Raw genomic sequence first — 22950 nt, 5'->3', positions numbered from 1 at the left:
TTTCAAAGAAGAAGAGCCATTTTTTTGTTTTTGTCTTTGACCAAAATATTTTGAGAGCTGCATCACACGCAAAGTTACTTGTAGAGTTAGAATTTATCAACTAATAATAATTTAACATATTAAAGTTATTACTACTCACCAATACTTTTAATGCGACTTCTGCTGTTGGACATCTTTAGAGAGTTGCTCAATGTTTGGTGACTATGCCGTGATTTTCGTTTTCAGGCAGGACTCAAGACTAAAATCTTGCAGTTGGCTCCTCAGTTTGTTTTTGATGAAATTCATGTTGGAAAACATTTGTTCACAGAAGTATGTTGAACCAAAGATTGAGAGAAGCCCAAATGCGTATTTCTTCAGCTGACTATACGTATCCGGTAGACAATTCCAAACGTCGAAATTAATCTAGTCTTACCATTTAAGGTCGTCCATTTCAGACGACTTGTGTTGTAGCCCCAGGGTGGATTTCTACCTTTCCAGATTTTCAAGTTCCGTGACAAGATCTTTCAATTTTGAATTCCATAAATCCTTGTTTTGCAAGTCTGCTAATTCAAGTTCAAATTGCACATGATCGATTCCCGCAAATGCAAAAAAATTCAATGCAGAAGTGTCAGCTTCAAGCAGTTTCAACAGAAATGACAAAGTGGCCTTTTCCCTTCTGAACTCGTGAAATCGGTCAGCAAATGCAGCTTGCATTTTGATGACTGTTTCTGCAAGAAACCTAACGTCAATCTCACAGTAATTTGTTTGTTTATATTGCTTCAGTGTTGGGAAATGCACTAACATGCCCGTCTCAATGTCCCTTACAAAGAAAGACAGCTTTCGTTCAAATGAAAGAACTTATTCCAAAAGCGAAATTGCAGTATTTCCTTTTCCCTGTAGCTTCGGATTCAACACGTTTAAATGAGAAGTTAAATCCACCATGAAATTCAATTTCTGCAGCCAGTGAGGATCCGTTAGCGCTGCATATTTAAAGCCCTTTTCTCGGAGGAACACCCTAATTTCCTCAAGACGACGCAAACCTCACCAGGACTGCATCTCTGGAAAGCCATCTTACCTGGTTATATAAGAGAAGATCAGAACATTGGCTATTAACGTCTTGAAGAAGCTCACAAAACTGACGACGAATGAGAGCGCTTGCCATTATTTTGTTAACAATCTGCACGACCATTTCCATTACTTTTGCGATTTCCTCTGGAAAGGTTTGTGCACAAAGTGCCTTCTGATGGATTATGAATGAAATGAAATTACATAGTGCTTCATACCTTTTTTAAGTAAAAAAACCTTTGTGTGCCCCCATCACGCTCAGTGCTCCATCTGTAGCAATAGAAATTATTCTGTTGATGTCAATATCTTTTTGTTTCAAACATTCAGTGACAGCAGATGCAATATCTTTGCCCCGAGTTTGTCCTTTGAGTGGCAATAATACAATCAACTCTTCTTGAGGACCTTGATCATTAACGTATCTGCCAAGTAAGGCAACCTGAGCGATGTCATCCACATCGCAAGTCTCATTGCAGGCAATAGAAAAACCTGGTGCTGATCTGATGTCACTAACCTGCTGGCTGGTTACGTCTGTAGCCATCTTAATAGTTCTGTCCTTCACAGTCTTCGCTGATAATGGCATTTCTCTAATTTTCCTTAACTATTCCATCTTCGTTTTTAACATCACCGAAGAGGTGCTCAGATGTTTTAATGAAACATTCTTTCACATATTCTCCATCTGTGAATGGCTTCCCTGGTTTGACGATTTCTTGAGCTGCCACAAAACTAGCAGTAGTGGTTCTGCTTGGCGCCTTCATCCATTTAGCAAACATACATCTTGTTTGCTCTGCTTTGCGTCGAAGCTCCTCTACTGCTTTTTTCCTCGCATCACCAGCTGGATAGGTTTCACCAAACATCCAATGTTTCTTTACAAAATGTCTTTCTAGGTTTAATTTCTTATTGTTGGATAGTTTCTCGTTGCAAATGAGGCACAATGGGAGTCCAGCTGAACTCACTATAAAAGCATAAGACTCAGTCCAATCATTTTGAAATTCTCGATGTTCGTCTTCTATCTTTCTCTTTTTGGGTGTCATTTTTTTATTGAAGATATTTATCTGATCTGTTTTATTTCTGACTTTGGACTTTTTCAAACTGTTGGACGTTGGAACATACTAGTAAAGAGAGAGCACATCCGTTTCCTTTTCACAAGAAATTCCAAGAGTTTTATTGATAGACAACAGTTGCCTTGGTAATGAGCTGTTTGAATTTGAATACAAACAGGAGTGGGCTCCGGCTGGGGTAGGGGATTGGGATGAAGGAAGGGATCTGGAGTCTGGGAGCGAGTCTGGCTTGGGGCAGGGGGTGGGAGGTGCAGGCTCTGGCCGGAGGCACTTATCACAGGCAGAATCCGGCCAGCGGTGCAGCAGGACTCAGGCAGGCTGCCTGCCTACCCTGGCCCCATGCCACTCCCGGAAGCAGCTGGCTGCTGGCACATCTCTGCATGCCCCTGGTAGGGGGGCAGGTGGCTCCGCGCACTGCCACTGCTCCCAGCATCATCCTCACATCAGCGGGGGAGGTGCTTGTGGGCGTGGGCAGCGCATGGAGACACACTGTTCCCCTCCCCCAAAGGGGCTCACAGAGATGTGCCAGCAGCCAGCTGCTTCTGGGAGTGGCGTGGGGCCAGGGCAGGCAGGCAGCCTGCCTGAGCCCTGCTGCACTGCTGGCTGGGAGCCGCCTGTGGTAAGTGCCTCCCAGCCAAAGCCTGCAACTCGCACCTACCTCAAAAAACGGCTGCCTGCAAGATTGCCGACCCCTGCACTAGGCTAAAAAATGTAAGGGAGGGTCCCCGGGCACCAAGCTGCTTTGTGGGAACTTTCCTGAGGGGGCTGATCTGGTAAGCAGCCTCAGAGCATGCCTACCAGATAAGGCCCCGCATGCGAGTTAGGTGGGCAAAAGCCTATCTTCTGTGATTGATGAATCACTCTGAGGCTTAGGCGGGACATAAGCATCCAGATGCCTAGAGTGAGGCAGCACTGTGCGTGCACAAAGCCTGAAACCTAGGAGCCTAGGGAACTCTTAATGTAAAAACCTGGGGGCACTGAATGAATTTAGGGGTCAGCAGCAGTTTTGTCAATTGCAGCAGAGCCTATAACTGGGATTTAGGTGCCTAAACCTCAGATTTAGGCATCTAAATCTGGGGTTTAGGCATCTAAGTATCTTTGTGAATATAGGCTTTAGTTCCTCATAATCAATCCCTCCAGGTTCTTACTCTTTCCCAGAAACATGTCGGTTTTGCACTGCAAGCTCATATGCAGTTTGCTGTCCATCACCATTCCTAGTGCCATCAGAATTACAGCTTTCAAGGATATCTCTCCCATTAAATATTTGCATTTCAGATTATTCTCCCTCCTCCACAATATTATCTCACATGCATCCCATTAAAATCTCATTTTGTTAGTTTCTATTGTTGTTTCCAGCTTGTCTAGTCTCTTTGTATTACGTATCTGTCTTCACTGGTTTGCAACACCTCCTGATTTAGCATAATTTGTAAAACCAAGTATAAACTGAATTAATGTCCTGTTTATTCCTCTCTTCCAGATCATTAATAAAGATGTTAAATAGAACCAGACCTAGAGCAGATCTCTGTGTCCCCCCCGGATACTTCCCCATCAACTCTAAGCACTGCTGTTTATCATTCATTACCCTTTGTTTATTGGTCTTCCGCCTGCATTCACTCTATATGACAGTGCTCATAATCAAGCCAATTAGCATTTGTTTTTGAAGTTATATTTTGAACCAGAAGCTTTTCTCAGGATTGGAGAGATGACTGCTCCTGCATTCTGTCCCTCTCCTAGTTTTGTAATTCAATCAAAAAGAAGTCAGCAAGTTTGTCTGGCATGATTTATTCTTTAATTTCACTGCACTGCACCTTCTTACACCAATGGTGAATTTCACCTGTGCTTTTCATCACTCACTATTCCATTACACTCATTCGCTCATTCCCTTAACACCACAGCATATGGTGGTGGGTCATCTGGACCAGCTGCTTTGTTTTCCCACGTATTCTCTCACCCGCCTGACAAGCTGCTTGTGACTTTTTGATCTTTGTGCCTAGAGGAGTCAGATTGTCACTGACAAATTTTGGACAGAAAATTCATGGTTGAGTCCTGGCTGGTTTTGAGAAAATGGCATGGTTAAAAAAGTAATCTCCAACAAAGGCAGCATAATCTACCATTCTACAGGGAGGTCTGTGGTAGGACCACAGCATTTCTAACCTTGCAGAGGGGGTTCAGGTAACAGGGGCTGCTGCATTTCCCCTCCCTCCCATCAGTTATTATGTGTAAAGGTCTGGAATCACCTGAGGAGGCTGATCCAGGAGCCACCTGACAGAGGGACTGGAAGGTTTATAAAAGGACTTCAAGAGGGAAGACTTAGGGAGCTACACAGAAAGTTTGAGCAGGAACGGGGAAGGGGCTAGACTGGCCAAAGTTAGAGATGCTGATATGGGGAGAAAGCTTCATGTTTCAGAATCCAAGCCAGGCAATGCAACAGGAGAACTCTGGATGGTCCCAGATGACCTTAACAACAGCCCAAAGAATGTGCTAGAGTGGTGAGAAAACTAAGGCAGGGAAATGTATATAGGTTTATTATTTTGTATCGATTTGTGTGTTTCTCATGTGCTTACCTAAAGAGCAGTGCTCTCTGAGTCTTGTGCAGAATGTCTGTGTGTTATGTGTTACACCTTCGCAGGTGCTCCCTGAGAAAATTAAACTGCAACCCAGAAGGCTCTCACCTTCAGCATGATGCTGGGAGAGAGTGTGTTTAAGTTATGGGGGAAGCTGAGGGGTCAGCGCTGATTCCAGGGGCTGCCAGTGGGCTGTCTGGCCTAAACTCTCGGAAGAGTGCTAGATAGAGGAGCTATCCCTCAAGAGTGTGTCTACAAACAGTACCTGGCCTCTGTTTAGGCTCTAAAGGTTTAAAACACAGGGCTCTATGAAGCAGCTTAGGTGCCTGAACTCCAGAGCTCAGCATCTATGTGCCCCATGCATGGCACTATTGCAACCCATGAAACTCCCACTCCTGCTGCTTAACCCTGTAAGTGCTTAAACTCACTCAGTGCCTGAGCTCCTGCTGTAAAAATTCCCTAATCACTTAAGTTTTAGATGCTAGGGCAAGTGTGCACTGCTGCCTCTCATTAGGCTTCTGGGCACTTATCTCCTGCCTGAGTCCCAGAACCGACAGGCGCTCATCTCTCCCTCCGCCCGATGACTATTCCGCTGTGGATAAATACTTAGTCATTGGTCCAGAGACAAAATGATTCTAGTCCAGTGGCTACAGCACCCACCTGGGAGGCAGCAGATCCTTGCTCCAACAGCCCTTTTCATTATTCATCCACAGTGGAGCAGCTCCCTCAGAAGAGACTGAGGGAGCCCCATGATGGAATATTCTCAAAGCTCAGTGGTAGGGCGTTCGCCTGAAAGGTGGATACCCCAGTTCAAATCTTTTCTCCCTCTGTGTGGCAGAGAGTGGAGGGGAATTGAACCTGGGTCTACCATCTCCCACATCCCAGGTGAGTCTGTAACCTCTGGGCTAAAAGTTAAGGTCACCACCACCTCCTCTGGCATTTTTTAGGGAATGTGGCAGGTCCCTAACTCATTCCTGCATGATACCTTAGGTGCCTACATTGCCTGACTCCCAGGAATCAGCTTCTCATTCATGGATCGGTAGCTGAGATAGGCACCTCCCTGCAACCTTGGCTTAGGCACCCATCTTCTAGATAGGGCTTAGCACATACTCCTCTTGCTGGCATCTCCCATTGGCTAGCTGAGGTGGCTCTGTGCCTAGTGCGCTGGCTTTTGTAGACTCTGTTTTTTGGTGCCTCTCTCACCCTACTCATTGCATAGGGAACCTAGGCACCTAACTTGGCTTGGTGGGTTGCAATGTTGCAGTGATTTTCTAGGCACCTAAAAGTTAGGCACTGCAACTCTCAGCATTGCAACATCTAAGTTCCATCATAGATCCCACCCATGGTATCCAGTAGCTGGGTCCCTTCACAGTGGTCTGGTGAGTAGCCAAGAGGTGGTGCCTGATTGGACCTGTCAGAAATGCCTAGAAGCCCGAGTCATGAACCAGGGCTCAATTGTATTAGGTGCTGTACAAACATAGACCCAAAAGGTGGTCCCTGTCTCTGAAGAATTTACAATCTAAGGGCTTGTCTATACTTACTGGGGGATCGATGAGTAGCAATCGAGGCACTGGCAGTCAGTTTAGCAGGTGGTGAGGGCTCTGGCTGGGGATGTGGGACCTGGGGTGGGGCTGGAGATGAGGGGTTTGGAGTGTGGGAGGGGGCTCAGGACTGGGGCAGAGGGTTGGGGTGTGAGGGTGAAGGCTCTGGCTGGAGTGGGAGCTCTGGAGTGGGGCTGGAGATGAGGGGTTTGGGGTGTGGGAGGGGGCTCAGGACTGGGGCAGAGGGTTGGGGTGTGAGGGTGAAGGCTCTGGCTGGAGTGGGGGCTCTGGAGTGGGGCTGGGAATGAGGGGTTTGGGGTAAAGGCTGCTCCAGAGCTGCGGTGGGGAGAGAGGACCCCCCCAGCCCTCTCTTGCCACAGCAGCCTGGGGCCAGGGGAGAGGTGCAGCCCTTGATAGCCTGCTGTGTGGCCATGCAGCTTAGAGGGAACTTAGATCAGGACACCCCGGGTGAGGGTGAGTAGAGCAATGATCCTGGTGGCATGTGCAATAGTCCTGAGGTTGCTGAAAAGTGCCTAGGTACCTTTACTCAGCCTTGTCAAACCAATGCAACTTACTCAATGCATTGTTTTATAGCACTACATTCTGGTAGCAGAAATGGTATGAATGACTGGGCAGTTATTAATGGAGCAAAAGCAGCAAGATACCACGGTGAGGGGCACAGTATAAGTATGTTGGTGGTAGTGAAAAACTTCCTAAGAGACATAGATATGGTTATCTCAGGGTCTATAGTATTCCCTTAGATGTTCTCATTCTTTTTATAAGGATGCTACAGGTAATGAAGGTACCTAGTTGTGAGTCTTAATTTTATCAAAGGAAATTGGCAAGATTTCAAGCGACAGCACCATGCAGACAAATGAAGGGTATACTACCCGCTACCACTTATGGTATAAAGCCACACACAAGTCAGTAAGCTCTGCAAACTTTATTCAGTCCTCATATTGTGCAGATAAAAGAGGAACTCTTTTTCCTAGGAGACACACTGGAATTTCTTCCACTTCAGTGTGTGTGGTATTTAGCTTTCATAGAGATTATCAGTCCTTACATATTATGGGAACAGGTGCTAGAAAAAACTTACAATAGCTACTCTGTAGTTTTAAGAAGTCTTTGGACCATATTTTCAACCCTGGGCTGTAGAGGGTGTACCAGAACAGGCTGTGTTGGGGGAGATGGCGAGGCCTGAGAGCACTCTGATCCATCTGTTCTCAGCTGGTGGACAGACCATTACTGCTGTAACCTACATTGCTCTACCCTCTGTTGGGGCTGCAGCTGGACAGAGAATCAGGGAACAGAAAACAGGAATATAGCTGAGAATCAGCGAACCATAACCAGGTCATGGATGCCTCTGCTGTGCTGGGTGTATCTCAACTGCAGCAGAGAATCTAGTCTCTTGTGTTAATAAATAAGAATATGCTTTCTGAACACATTTATTAAGGGGCAAAGTATCAAACTGCAAAAAGTCACACTGTTGAAGCTTTTGTGTTTAAAAAGGTAAAATTACCAACTGTTAAGGCTGTTGGAACAAATTTGAAGTACAAGTGCTATTAAAAGAAGTGCTCTTGGGCCAGCATCGTGACTTTATACAGCAGCTGTTGAGTAGGGATTGCTGCATTAAAGAGCTGGCTCTCCAATTCCCAGAACCACTACTTGTGTCCTAACCATGTCTGCAGTAATGACAGCAGGCTGGAAAGCAAGGAAAGCTCTGCTCCCTGGGTAGATGAGAAGAAAGGTTTAGAAGTGACTTTGCACCTGTTGAACAATGGGCTGTATTACAAAACCCAGCATCAGCTGGGGAAAAGCCTGCAGTGTTTTAGAAATGTTTCTGCAGCAACATGGGTCACCATAAACGCAAACAAAGCAGCTATTAAAAGGTTTTTGCCCTCTTTGGCTGCTTTCACAAGGTTAAGGATGTAGTGAATGCCAAATGATAAGCATTACAGTTTCTAGCACTCCAGAGACCAGAAAGAAATCTGCTAGTAATTGTTTTAAGTTAATTATTCCCTGCTCGTTGATTGGTGCTTATGTGGCTAGGGGGTAGAAGCTGTAGTTAAAGAAGTTATGAAAATGGTCTCTTTGTTAAGGGCCTGTTTAACCCACTTCTGCAAGTTTATTTTAGGGTTTGTTTGCAAACTGACTCCCCCCCCGCCGCTCCCGACTAACTAGGCTCCCACTGGGTTCTACTTGGCAGTCTTCTCTGCTTAGACTAAAATGGAGCACTAATGCTAAGAACCTGTCTGTCCTTATTAAAGATCGGGGTGGTGTTAATGCCCAGGTGTGAGGTATGTAGTTTTGCACAACATCCTTATGTAACAAAATGGAGAGAGCAGCTCTCTGCCCTCAATAGGATTCCATCCTGCACACTCATCTTTAAGTTGAAAATGTGGTTCTAATCTTACTGGTACTTGGCTTTTGTCTTCTGACCTCCCTGCTAACATTGCTCTCTTGGCTGCCTGTCATTAGATGTACCTTTCCATAGTCTCTTTGATTTCCATCAGCTTCACTGTTGAAACTGAGAGAGTGACTCCATTAACATACTGCACTAAGTACTGATCCCCTTCCAGCAACTCACTGATGCTGGGTATATATGCTTCGCGCAGGGTGTCAGGTAACACCAGTAAACATTCAGGACAATATTTGATCTCTACCTGGTAGCGCTAGAAGTGCATCAACATGTGCTGCAATCTCTTTGGAGCACTAAGAAGGGACTTTTCCAAGATTGTCTCTAGTGGTTTGTGGTCTGAAATATAATTGGGTGGCCTTAGGTATACTGATGGAATCTTTCCACTCCATATACTGGAGACAGAAGCTCTTTTCCTATTTGGGCATACCCCTATTCAGTATCTGACAGGGCTCTGCTGGCATAAGCCATCAGCTGCTCCTGCAAAAGAGCTATATCCAATCCTTTCTCCAGTGTATCACACTGGATTGTCAATGACTTTCCTGGAGGGTAGTATATCAGGATATGGGCATTCATCATCAGTTGTTTCAGCATATCAAATACTTGCTGCTGGGGACCTTCCAAGTGCCAATCTATATGTCAGCTCACAAGGCAGGATATAGAGTTCTGCTACTGCAGCCAGGTGTGGACAGAACTTGGAGAGAAAATTTTGTCATTCCTATGAAATGCTGTACCCTTTCAGATCCACAAAGCTGGCCTGTCTTTGACTGCCTTGATCTTGTTGGGATCTGCTTTCAGTCCCTGTGCCGTGAGCAGATGTCCACTGTATGTCACCTCATGCCATCTGAGTTGCATTTTTTCTGGGTTGAATTTTATGTTCTTGTCCCTGCATCACTGACTCAAAACTTGTAATTTTCTGCAGTGGTCTCATTCTGCTTCTGTATCAATACATCGTTCATCTACAATGTGGACATCATCTGCAATTATTTTCATCCCATCCATCCTTCCAGTGCTTGGGTGAGTTTCCTCTGGAAAATCTCTGGTGCTGGACTTATGCCTATTGGCAAACAAAGCCATCTGTAATGGCCAAACGCTGTTATAAAGGGTGTCAGCATGCTGGAATATTTATCCAGGCTTATGTACCAAAATCTGTTCCTCCTGTCACAGACTGTAAAGATTCTGGCTTTTGAAAGTTCTGGCAAGATTTCATTAGTTGTGGACAGTAACATCTTTTCAATGTGCAGTTCAGTGGTTTTAGATCTATGTATATATGTAATTTGACTGGTGGCTTCTTTATCACCATGACAAAGTTTATCTTACCCAGGTTGTATTGGTCTCCACAGATGCCATGATACCCTCTGCTCTGCAGACGTTAGATTTCCTTGAGTACTGGATTACATAGTGCAACTGGAATTTTCCTTCATAGTAAACACACACGTTCTACTACAGGGTCTACTTCCAGTCTCAGCTGTCCTTTGAGGCAACCATTAGCTTTGTAAACATCCCCGTATGCTTTACAAATTGTCTTTTCTCCATGGGACTTCCCTTTCTGCTTCTTGCACTGTACCTATAAGTCTGATGCTGCACCCTGATCAGATCCATAACTTGTATGGCTGTATTCCTCAAGTATGGTCTGTGGTGCTTACCATCCACCATCATAAACTTCAGGTGATATCATCTGTTATTTTTCAGGTTAGTTACTCTGAGGTCACATTTTCTACAAGCCACATTATACTCTCAGTGTATATTAGATTCTTTGTAACATGTATGTTTGAGTCAATTCACCCTGAGGAATTGCATTGTAGGAGGCCCTGCTCTCCAGCTGAAATCACACAGGGTGTTTCCTTTTTAACAGTGTTGCATGCACAGAGATTGGTATTGTCCCTTGTTCCTTTCCTGTCCTGACATGTTCTTGGACTCAAGGAGAAGGAGTCATGATGTTATCACTGCTGTCTGATGTGCCATTCCCCTCTTGTGCAAGTCTAGCTTCATCTTTCTGGGACCTTCCTCTGCTCTTGCACTCACTCCTAAAATGGTTCAACTTTCCATAGTTCTTGCAATGTTGTCCCAGTACCGGGCACCTTTCTTTTACCTGCTCATGCTTCTTCCCTCAGTAAATGCATCTCAATAGGGGCCATCTGCTCTCCTTTGCTGTTGTCTCACTACATGTACTTCTGGGGGTGTTGTCTCCTAGGGCTTTCATCCTTTCTCTGGAGGCTTCTGCTGCACACCTCATGCCTAGCACCTGTCTAATGTAGGTGGTCAAGGAAGGTAATCTCACAAGTACCACAGATTATCCTGTTCTGAATCAGGGAATCTCTCAAATCTCCAAAATTGCATGTAACAGCCAGTCTGCATAAGGCAGTAACATAGAGGTCTACCCTCTCTCCTTCAGTTTGGTCTCTCGTGAAATACATGTGTTGCTCCACAGTTTTGCTCTGCTTAGGTCCCAGGACTGCTGTGAGGCTTGAGGCAGTGTTGGGCCTCAGAGAGGTGCCGATCTCTCTGCCTCGTTGCTAGTAAGGTAAAGTAACAGTTTTTACTTTCCTGTTGTTGTCATCCTCCTGCATGGCCAGGTCTGTGTACAGCTCAAACTCCTGCTTCCACTGTGCCTATTTCTGGGCTAGGTTTGTGTCTGCAAAATTCAGGGTTCCAGCGAGCTTCAGACTGAGTCCCATGGCTCTTGCTGCCAGGTGCTGCACTGCAGAGAACTCACAGCTCAGGCATTGCCATCATATTTCATTATCAAAGAGTGAAGCTGAATGCAGGTTAAATTGAACAAGAGAAATGTTATTAAACCCTGTGCTCTGCTCTGTCCATGTGGCTGCATTGCTTCTAGCCTAACTCCTTGAGTTTCCTGGTGTCTTGTCAATAACAGTCCCTCCAGGCAACATGGGCCCTCTGACTCCAGTTCCACTAATTATGATACAACAGGGTGAGCTAGACCTTTAAGGAGTTCAAGTCTCAGCGTTGATCTGTGTCTGTCTTCTCCTGTTCAACCCATACACAACACAGGAAACCAGGTACAGCTCAGAACTAGGACACAACCCCCCAAAGGCCCAGCTCACCTTGTGACTCCCTTCAAACAAGAAAAGACCTCCTAACTCTTTCATGAGACTGTTATAACGCTGCCACCAGTGTATTCAACTTGTACAGGTTAATAGGAGTGAAGGGAGATGCTACCTCATTGCATAAATGGATGACGTTTTTCTTTCATGCCTTACTACCTATTGTATTAGGAATTTACTTTGTTATAAGAAGTATAATTCCAGTGCCCCCAAGTGGGCTAGGTGCTTCACAGAACAACAACATCCTCCTTATCTCAAACAGCTTATGACCTAGCTTTGGTTCTGCTGCAATGAACGAGGGCAGGAATGGGGATATTTGCCAGTGTTTTTTTCTAATTTTACACATATGCACATCTGTAGATCGAGGGTGTGTCTGTAAGTATGGCATATGCTCTTTGCACCACTGTTTTCTGTAATGAATACCATATGCTGTTAACTGACCTATATTGTTAAAGATTGCAGCTCATTTGGGATAGAGTTTGCATGAAAGATGCAATCAAAATAAAGGTGTATTGCATTATGGTTCTCTCTGTGTTTTAACTAACAATTACAGTATATGTTGCATAATTTATTATTCATACACAGTGGAACAGTTCCAGCCAGAGCAATTGAGACTAAGACCTGCCCAGAATATTCCATAGCCTAGTGGTTAGGACAGTCTGGGTATGTGGGTTCAAATCCCTGCTCTACATCAGGGGAGAGATTGAACCCTGGTCTCCCACATCACAGGTGAGTGCCCTAACCACAGCAGTAAAAGTAAGGGAGCTTTCCTACTGGCTGGTTTGTGCAGGTTGAGGTGGGCTCTAGGAATGCCTACAGGATTGGACCTTGCAGGTGAGCTAGGCAGGGGGAACACCTCGTTTGAAGTTCCCACTGGGGCTTAGGTGTGAGGTAGGTGCCCAGGTGTCTAGACTGAGGCAGCTGTGCACATGCAGACTTTGAGATGCCTAGGGATTTAGGGGCCTACAGTTAGTCTGCAGTGAGCGCGGTTTTTGAGTCTCTGAGGTACTTAACTGGGCTGTTGGGCAGTTAGGTGCCTAAGTCCTTTTGTAGAGCTGGCCACTGAAGCCAGCACAGAGACACAGATGTGACGGGTTGGATCACAGAAACCCCCTTGGAAACTGCCAACTGATGTGCCAAGACTACTTCTATCCCTGCTTTCCCTGCCAGCTCAGGATTCCAGCACCCTGTCTTGCTGAGCCAGACGCACCAGTCTGCTCCAACGCAGACCCAGGGTTTGAACCACATGCTCCAAAGCTGCGAACTTAACTGAAAGCCACTTAAGAAGTGTTCCTGTCTTTAACACTCAGATGCCCAACTCCCAGTGGGGTCCAACCCCCAAATAAATCCATTTTACCCTGTATAAAGCTTACACAGGGTAAACTCATAAATTGTTCATCCTGTATAACACTGATAGAGAGATGCACAGCTGTTTGCCCCCTGCCCCAGGTATTAATACATACTCTGAGTTAATTAATAAGTAAAAAGTGATTTTATTAAATACAGAAAGTAGGATTTAAGTGGTTCCAAGTAATAACAGGGAAAACAAAGTGAATTACCAAGCAAAATAAAATAAAATACGCAAGTCTAAACCTAGTACAGTAATAAAACTGAATACAGATAAAATCTCACCCTCTGATGTTTCAATAGGTTTCTTTCACAGACTGGACGCCTTCCTAGTCTGGGCACAAACCTTTCCCCTGGTACAGCCCTTGTTCCAGCTCAGGTGGTAGTAGGGGATTTCTCATGATGGCCCACCTTGTTTGTTCTGTCACACCCAGTTATATATCTTTTGCATAAGGCAGGAATCCTTTGTCCCTCTGGGTTCCCACCCCTTCTTTTTAATGGAAAAGCACCAGGATAAAGATGGATTCCAGTTCAGGTCACATGCTCACATGTCACTGTAAGACTTCTTTACCCACTTGCCAGCATACACGTATACAGGAAGACTTACAAGTAAAACAGAGCCATCTACAGTCAATTGTCCTGGTTAATGGGAGCCACTAAGATTCCAAACCACCATTAATGGCCCACACTTTGCACAATTACAATAGGCCCTCAGAATTATATTTCATATTTCTAGTCCCAGATACAAGTCATACATTTATACAAATAGGATTACCACACTCAATAGATTATAAGCTTTGTAATGATACCTTACAAGAGACCTTTTGCATGAAGCATATTTTAGTTACATTATATTCCCACTCATCAGCATACTTTCATAAAATCATATAGAGTGCAATGTCACAACAGGGATGGTTCTGGTCTCTTGCAGATCTTCTAGGATTCATGTACATTCCAGGAGAGCCATGGGGATCAGCCTCATGGTCTATTCTAGAGAGGAAACAATCAGGGAGAAATCTCCACACTGGAAATCTCACAGCAATTTCTTCCCCTCTGGCACTATTTATCAGGGAAATCTGGCCCTCCTTCAGGTACTGAGGTATTGATTTTTAGGCATCTAAATCTCCATTTGGTGCCTGAAATAGGTATTTAATTGGCAATACACATTCAAGTGTTTAACTTTTGGCACCAAAGTTAGAAAACTGGAGCCCTAACAAGTGAAATAGTATTACTATAGGCTCTCCATTTTCTAGAGAATGTTAATCATTAAGGAACTTATCCTGCTCATCCGTGACAGCGAAGAGAAAGACATATGAGTAAGATTTTCAAAAGTCCCTAAGTTCCAATGACTCTCAATAGACTTAGATGCTTATGGCCATGTTTACACAACAGGCACTACAGTGGCACAGCTGCAGCACTGCACGTATGCCACTGTATTGCCATAGTATAGACCCTTTCTACAGTGACAGAAGAGGTTCTTTCATTTCTGTAGTTAATCTACCTCTCCAAGCGATGGTAGGTAGGTTGATAGAAGAAGTTTTTCATTGACCTACCATGTCTACACCAGATGTTAGATCAGCATAACTCTGGCACTCAGGCATGAGGGTTTTTCACACCCCGAGCTCTGTTGCTATCTTAACCTAACTTTTAAGCATAAACTAGGTCTCTGTTACTTTTGAAAATGGGACTTAGGCACTTTTATATATTTTACCCTTGATGTTCTAGCAATCAGTACTGGTTCTGTTAGTTTCTAACGTTTTTGACTGGCCAATCCCATATATCAGGCATAGAACTAGTAACACAACCCTTGCATTTTTCATCATGAACAGAGAGATTGAAATCGTTGTACAGATGCCTCATCAAATGGGTCACAAGCCTCTACCAGATCCTAACCTCTACATTTTATGTAAGAAGAGTGTTTGATCATTTTGAACTCAAAGGCTATTTCTGTGATGTGGGGAAAAGTAGTGCTGTTGGAATACAGAGCTCGGCTTATTTCAAAGGCATGTTGAGCTCTGTCGAGAGGTGGCCTTTCCCCAAGCTGGAACTCAAATCTCTCACTGAAACCACTGCAGCAGCGTTTTGAGATAGAAACAAAATCTGCTTTTTAGAACTCAATGATGTTGTCTACGGAAGGGAGAGCCACACTCAAAATATGCCAAGACCAACACATTCTTATTTGTTTTCAAAATACTTTAAATCTTTACAATAGCGGAAAGCAACAAGGTAAATTTGTCTACATGAAACTTCCTGCTCTTTCATAATCAGTAGGACCCTAGAAAATCTCAACAGGCAGTTGCTGCATATAATGATGTAACACAGAACAGCAGGCTAGTTGAAGCCAAGAACAGCAGATTGCCTACATATGTATGTTTCTCTTTAAATATCTCAAATTGATTACACTCCTTCCTGAGAAGTCTTTCTTACCAATTATAATACTTGGTGCAGTTATACCTACCAGGAAGCTTCCAAATCAAATAAGCTAGTAAGTGCATACACATTTATGTTTCTCTTGGTAATCACGACCTTTCCATAGTATTCTGCAGCAAATGCTGTAACTGTCAGTGATTTAATACAGATGCAAGTTTATCCATCAAACAGTCATGCACTGAACATGCAATCACTTTGCCCTTGAAATAAAATCAACATGGAAATATTCGTTTTCTACAAGCACTTAAATTAGCAGGAAAATTGCAACTGACTATAATCCCCAGCCAACTAAATGGTATGCATTTTGGAATTTACTTTTCAAATAAATCAGCTACTATAATCAATGTGGTTCACATCATTTACACACAGAGGAGAGAACTTTTTCTTCTCATCCATAGAATGAGGCACATAATTGTTTAGTCACCTCTGCATGCCAAGAAATCTTTCAGGCTTGTAAGATGTTACAGCAAATATAGATAAGCGCAATGTAAGAATAAAGGCTCATACTGTACATATCTATATATCTTTTCTTATAGGTTCATATGGTTTTGATTGATAATTATATTTATAGCTTTATATTAAAGTAGTTTCTCTGTAACGCAAGAGACCTGTATGTTAAGCTAAGGCAAAGTTAGCATGCATATGTCTGGGACCTTTCACCTAGATAGATAGCAATAAGTTAAAGCATAAGGTTCATATATAGCAGCGACCTTTAACTTAGATAGATAAAGGATGCGTTGAAGCAGGGGGGCATAGAGGCTTTCTGAAGTTCATGCCTTCTGTAAACAGGTACACCACAAGGAAAGAACTGAAATAACCGAGAGAACAAAAATAACAAATGTGTGAATGATCTAATGTCATTAATATGTATGTATATGTCATCAATATGTACAAACATACCAGCCTATGGAGTAACTGTACCCCAACATTTTGGTGGGTGAGGAAACTAGGTTAGGACATAGGAGGGCTCAAGCATCCGTGCCCTATAAAAGAGGTAACCCACCATGCCAAGGAATTATCTAAGAGTCTATGCATCTAAGAATCTGAGCTCCAAGCGTCTCTTAGTTGTTAGTCTGTTAGTTTAATTTTAAGTTTTAAGTCAGTTAGTTAAGTGAAATTCTAAGTTAGCTTCAATAGCTCTGAGCTCTAGCTCCTTCTAAGCTCTGCACCTCCCACTCAAGAATTGAGGAACCCGAGGCGTGGCTGGTCCTTTGTCTCTTATCACCAGGTCATCAAGGAAGGGTGTGAATATATTAATCAAAAGCTTTATAGTATATTGTATCATATGCATTTGTAACTCTGATTATTTTACCATTTGATTATTATTTGATTATAATTCCTTTTAAGACTATATCGGTCTTAGGGCTTGGCTACACTTGCAAATTTGCAGCGCTGCAGCAGGGTGTGAAAACACACCCTCTGCAGCGCTGCAAATTGCGGCGCCGCGCCCAGCCGCCAGTGGCCCCAGCCAGCGCGCTGCGCCTGCTGCAGCGCTGTCCTCCCCCCCCTGGAGGGGAGGAGAGCGGACAGCGCTGGGAGGATTTTCCAGCCAGCTGGGGCTTGACTACTTTAGCGCTCAAAGCGCGCCGCGCGAGCGCGCGCTGCGCGCGCTTTTTGAAAATAAGCCAAGCCAAGCCTCAGTGTGAGGGCTCTGTCATACCCCCGAGAGCAGGACCAGCTCCAGGCACCAGCGAAGGAAACAGGTGCCTGGGGTAACCAATAGAAAGGGGCGGCACGTCCGGGTCTTCGGCAGCAATTCGGCAGCGGGTCCTTCACTCCCTCTCTTCCTCTTTGTCGGCACTTCGGCTGCAGCTCAATCGGGTTTTTCTTTTTTTTTTTTTCTTCACCGCTTGGGGTGGCAAAAAAGCTGGAGCCAGCCCTGCCCGAGAGTCCTTAACATATTCTATGTAGCCTGATTCTGGGACAAGAACCTTATTATCTTCTGATCAGGTTAATTGGCGAGCCTATAACCCATACTATCCAAATTATTAACCTTATAAATCAGGCAACATTGTCAATGATGTTAGAAATACTTGTTGTGTCATTTACATTTAATTGTCAAATGTACAATACAGCCATTATACTTTGTATGTCCTTATTTTTGTCCACTCCAAGAACATGTAAGATTTGTGTCCCTTATACATGTTGCAAAGACCGAAGTGTGAGAAGACACAAACAAGCTACTCCACATTTGAATGGATCTTGATCAGATCCAGAAATTAAACTGTAATATCCCCTCACCCTTCATAGTACTTTCACCATTGAATACTGATTGCAAGTGGGGAGTGAGTTTGTTTTTGTTATTTAGGTATTTTTAATCTGACCCCTAGGTTCCAGATCCTTAGTGGTTCCAGCATTCCACTGAAGGCTTTTAAGCCAGCTTTGTGCTCCCTCTAGAGCAGCTGGAGGGTTAGTTTGTCCCCTGGCATAACACAGAGCAGCCTGCAGTGACCCTCACAAAGGGCCATTATGGCAACTGGAGACTGCTGGAGGGCAGCATGCTCCAGGCTTGTGCCGTCCCACCCCATCACAGGACTGAGATAGGGTAGCACAAAGCGGGCAATGAAAGTTTTATGACATCTAAGGATTCCCCATTTGGCCACTTAGGCCAGCTTTAAGGTTGCTTATGCTGCTGGAGCATCTCAAATTAATCTTATAAGGGCTGGGATCTGGCCTTGGTGGTTAATTAGCAATTTCAGAAGTGATTTCCTATGCTCGATATACAGTTCAACAAAACTTTTGAGGGGCCAAAAGTAAGGAGTGGGTTGCAATCCATTAGGAAACCCTTAACTGGTGTACAATCCTACTCCTTTTTCTACACATCTGGCAAACCCCACAGATGTGACAATGCCTATTGCTTGCTAGTGAGTCTCAACTGCTTCTTCTTTCTTTACTCAAAAGAGAGAGAGACTCATCATGAGCCTGTGGCTTTCTAAAGAAATGTCACATTATTGCTTGCATGCAGAAGCAATATTAAAAATGAACCAGCCAGTTGTCATATCTCAGGGAAATGTACATAAATTAAAAACAGACAGTGAACAATAACTGGAAGAATCCATATCAGGAAAAGCTTAGAGACATCATTGGGTTGATTTTACTCAAAATGTAGGTTTTGTAAAATAGGATCACTAAAAAAAAGTTTCTATGAATTGTGTGTACTGGGTTTGGTTTAGTTTAATTCCAGAGCAAGCAGTTTTTAGCTGGGACTTAAATATTTTACAGCAGCATTTGCAATCTGAGCACTGGAATATTGAGCAAATGCATAGAGCCAGAAAGTGAAAGTGAGCAGAAACTGACTGTAAACATAAATGAAAGTGACGAGGTTATTTTCATTCCTGAGGCTGGAGATAGAATGGTTACCATCACAGGCACCAGCTTCCTCCGGGCCCACGGGTGCTCAACTCCCCATGCTGCCCCAGTCCCCACCCCTTCCCTCAACCCCCCAAGCATCCTGTCTCTTCCCGCCTCCGCCCCAGGCCACCCTCACCCCACCCCTTCCACCAAGCCTCTACCCCCACTCCACCTCTTTCTGCCCAGTTCCGCCCCCTCCTTGTCCCTGATGCTTCCCATCCCTCCCAGAGCCTCCTGCACGCCGTGAAACAGCTGATCACGGCAAGCGGTAGGCGCTGATTGGCAGGGCAGAAGGTGGGTGGGAGGCACTGGGAGGGGGGGATGTGAGGAGCATACTGCCGGTGGGTGCTGAGCACCCACAGAGTCAGCACCTATGGTTACCATTAAAATATGGACGCTTTATGCTATGATGTTTACGTTTACTATGGTGGAGCATAGAATTTGAAGTATTCCCCAGTCTTAGGAATACTACAAATACCATGTTTACTACCTCCATCAGTTAAATTTAATTTCCAGTTTTTAATGCTGTCTGCTGTAGAATGTGGAATACTTTGGGGATGGGCAACAAAGAAATACCTGAGAGAGAGAGAGTATATGCAGTGTCATAGCTGTGTCAGTCCCAGGATATTAGAGAGACATGCTGGGTGAAGTAATATATTTTATTGGACTGACTTGTGTTGGAGAGACAAGTGACCCGAAGATCTCTTTGTAAGCTTGAAAGCTTGTCTCTCGCTCACCAACAGAAGTTTGTCCAATAAAAGATATTACCTCAGCCACCTTGTCTCTCAAAGGCCTAGTCTACACTACAGACCTATATCAGTATAACAATGTCGCTCGAGGGGAAAAGCCACACACCTAAGCGACATAGTTAAATTGACGTAACCTCCTGTGTAGACAGCATTATGTCAATAGGAGAGCTTCTGCCATCGACATAACTACCACCGCCAACACAGTTTATTCCTCCCCCACAGATACTATCCTCTTTTGGGAAGTGCTTGATGAAAGTTGAGTTCTCTCAGTTTCTAAACATTACCCTGTGAATAAGTATGTGATCATACTATAACATCCCCTGTCCATCAGAACAGGTGGGCAGGGAGTAGGTAGCACCTTGGTTTCCTCACCCACACAATGCACTGGCCAGTGCAGCTCACCAAGGGAAGTAATCTAGTATAGATCCCAGGAGCAAGGGGGAACCACAGATCAGAATGATTCTATGTGTGACGTTATATAATTAAAATATGATCATGTATACCACTGTTATACAATTGCAACAAATCTTGTACAATGTAAAGTGTCAGTGGAAAAGTTATGATTTCCTGAATATGATTATCCTATTTGTATGCATGTGTGATGGGGTTGACTAGGTCCAGACGCCCCCTGCTGAAGGCCTTGCATCCCTGCAACATCCCACCTCAGAAAAGGGCAGTAGAGAGGTCCTCCAAGCTGCCTAGAGCAACTGTGGGGGAAGCAGCCAATCAGGGCCCAGCAGGCTAGTATAAGAAGAGCTGCAGGGCCAGAGTGAGTTCAGTTTCTTGCTAGAGCTGGAGGAGAGTGGGTGGTGCTCTGGGCTGTGACCAGGCCCCAAGGTAAGGGTGAAGAAGGAACTGGGGCCATGAGAAGTGGTCCAGGGAATTGTAGCAGTGACACAAGAGTGGCTGCTATATATAAGATCTGTGGGTTGGGACGTGGAGGAGAGGACAGGCCTAGGTCCCCTCCACACCAGCCACTGGGAAAGTGGCCTGGACTTTGATACACTTCAGCTGGGCCACTAAAAGAGTTCCCCTTCTGGGAAGTTGGAGCTAGGAAGGCTGAGAGATGCAATGAGTCTCCAGGGAGGGAACCCTGGGGGATGTGGCCCCACACCTGGGCTGGGGCTGTTTGGAGATCAGAGACAATTCAAGGGACCTTGGTAGGGTCTGAGAGACCATTCAAAGCAGGGTACCGTGATAGTCCCTGCTGGATTGATTGAGGAGCGAGCCCAGAGGTAAGGCTACAGATAAAGTAACGTTACTGAGGGCTTTGAAATAGGTCTGGTTGGACTTGTATCCTGGAAGGGGTTTGATTTGTTTTACCTCATGTACAGACTGCATGTGACTCAGCCAAAGGACTGAGTCACCAAATACGCAGCACAAACTGAGAGAGTGTGCAGGAACATGCACATAGGGCTTGTCTACACTTACCGGAGGATTGATGCTGTGGCGATTGATGCATCGGCAGTTGATTTAGCAGGTCTAGTGAAGATCCGCTAAATTGACCGCCGATCACTCTCCCATCGACTCCTGTACTCCATCTGATTGAGAAGAGTAAGGGGAATCAATGGGAGAGTGTCTCCCATCGACATTGCATAGCGTGGACCCTGCAGTAAGTAGATCTAAGTTACGCTATTCACGTAACTCAAATTGCATAGCTTAGATCGACTTTTCCCTTTAGTGTAGACAAGGCCTGAGACAGGGAGCGCTCATGAGAGGTGAGTGCACCCCATTATGGCATGTATCATTGTTGTATCTAAAGTTATGAATATTGACTGTGTACCAGTAATTCAAACTTGTTTGCTTCTGTTGTAACACCCACAAGGTGTTCGTTTACATCCAGTCTGGCCAACACATGGTGAATGGACTATTTAAGTTGATGGCCCATTGAAGAACACTTAGCTTGCAAAATAGACCATAGAAGAAGCTTATTCTTGCCCCATGGGCCTTCCTGAGTACGTTTTAGCCAGAATATGGGTAATGGCTCCTGCTATGAGTCATCAAAGCATGCAAGGGCACATGACTTGCTCATGTGACCATGGACTCCATCTTGTGCCTGCACTTTTCCACAAACTAAGACTGAGAGCTTTCCTTCCACATAGGAGAAAGTATAAAAGGCCCTAGAAGCATCTCCATTTGTCCTCTTTCCTGCTTTGATCTCTGGACTATGGACTTACACTAAAAGAAGCATTGTACTCAATGGACTGAGGGCCTTCCAATCTTTTAGAAGTTACCAGAGACTCTACCAGCCAGCAGTTTATTCCATCACTACTTCAAACCTGATACGAGAACTTTGCAATTATTGTATGTATTTGATTTCTTTGACCATTTTAACTCTTACCTCTTTCTTTTCTCTTACAAATAAACCTTTAGATATTAGATACTAAAGGATTGGCAACAGCATGATCATTGGGTAAGATCTGAGTTATATATTGACCTGGGTATGTGGCTAGTCCTTTGGGATCAGAAGAACCCTTTGGTTGATGAAATTGGTTTAAAATAACTATTCATCTTTAAGTCTAGTGTCTCCGTGGTGAGCCAAGGGCTCGGATACCTAAGGAAGCTGCATTTCTGACTTCTTGTTAACCAGTGTGGTGAGACAGAAGTTTACTTTCGTTACTGGTTTGGTATATCTTATAGAAGACTACCAACCAGTTTTAGGGTGTATCTTCCCCATTTCTCAACAGTTTGTCCTGAATCTGGTATCCTCAGCTGTGACCCACCAAGGCACGGTGACACTATGAACCAACACTACACTTACCCTTACTTAGGGCTTGTGGCAAAGCCACAATTCAGCCCTGAGAAAGCTCGACAGGTGATGCAGTGTTGCCAGCTCTTGTGGCTTTATCATTAAACTCACCATATTTCTGCTTTGCTTAAAGCTCAGTTCCTGGAGACAAGGGATTAACTGAGACTTGCAGCTGTCATTCTAAACACATCCTCTTTAAATTGCATGGTTGTGGAGAAAAGCTTGACAGTATGCCAGGTAAGGGAGCTGCTTTTGTTTTTTGTATCTTTTTAACCAGATAGTGTCTGATTAGCTTTCTGGCAGGAAACCCCACGTGAGGGGCTTGGGGGAAGAAATCTCTAAGGCGCTTTCCTTGTGGAGAGTTCTCTTGCATTATTTTTTGAAGATGGGGTCACCCCCTGAGGAATAGGCACTGAGATCAACCAACAAACCATGTGGTTCTTGGCGCTGGGGGGGAACCAGCAGGAGGCCAGAGCAATCTACATGGAGGCCTGGTGCCTTCACATCAGATCTGCAGCAGAATCCTTATGGGAAGCATGACTCACTGGAGCCACATTGCCAGGACTTCTCCCACTGGCAGCTGCACTGGGGGCCTGTTTTAAAGAAGAATGGTGGGCATGGGGAATTTCTGTG

At 44.6% G+C, this 22950-nt stretch overlaps 1 long non-coding RNA gene across 1 annotated transcript in view; it reads left to right on the top strand.

The window, feature by feature from the left end:
- The first annotated feature begins 20359 nt into the window (after window positions 1-20359).
- Window positions 20360-22950, top strand: part of LOC120399578 — a 30376-nt gene continuing 27785 nt past the window's right edge. Inside the window, exon 1 of the long non-coding RNA XR_005595235.1 lies at window positions 20360-20405. This is a non-coding gene — a long non-coding RNA (uncharacterized LOC120399578). The remainder of the gene's footprint in view (window positions 20406-22950) is intronic.

The sequence above is a fragment of the Mauremys reevesii genome, linkage group 2 (genome assembly GCF_016161935.1).
Source record: "Mauremys reevesii isolate NIE-2019 linkage group 2, ASM1616193v1, whole genome shotgun sequence".
Lineage (NCBI taxonomy): Eukaryota > Metazoa > Chordata > Testudines > Geoemydidae > Mauremys > Mauremys reevesii.
Note: the sequence above shows the minus strand (reverse complement) of the source record. Positions and strands in the feature narration are given on the sequence as shown.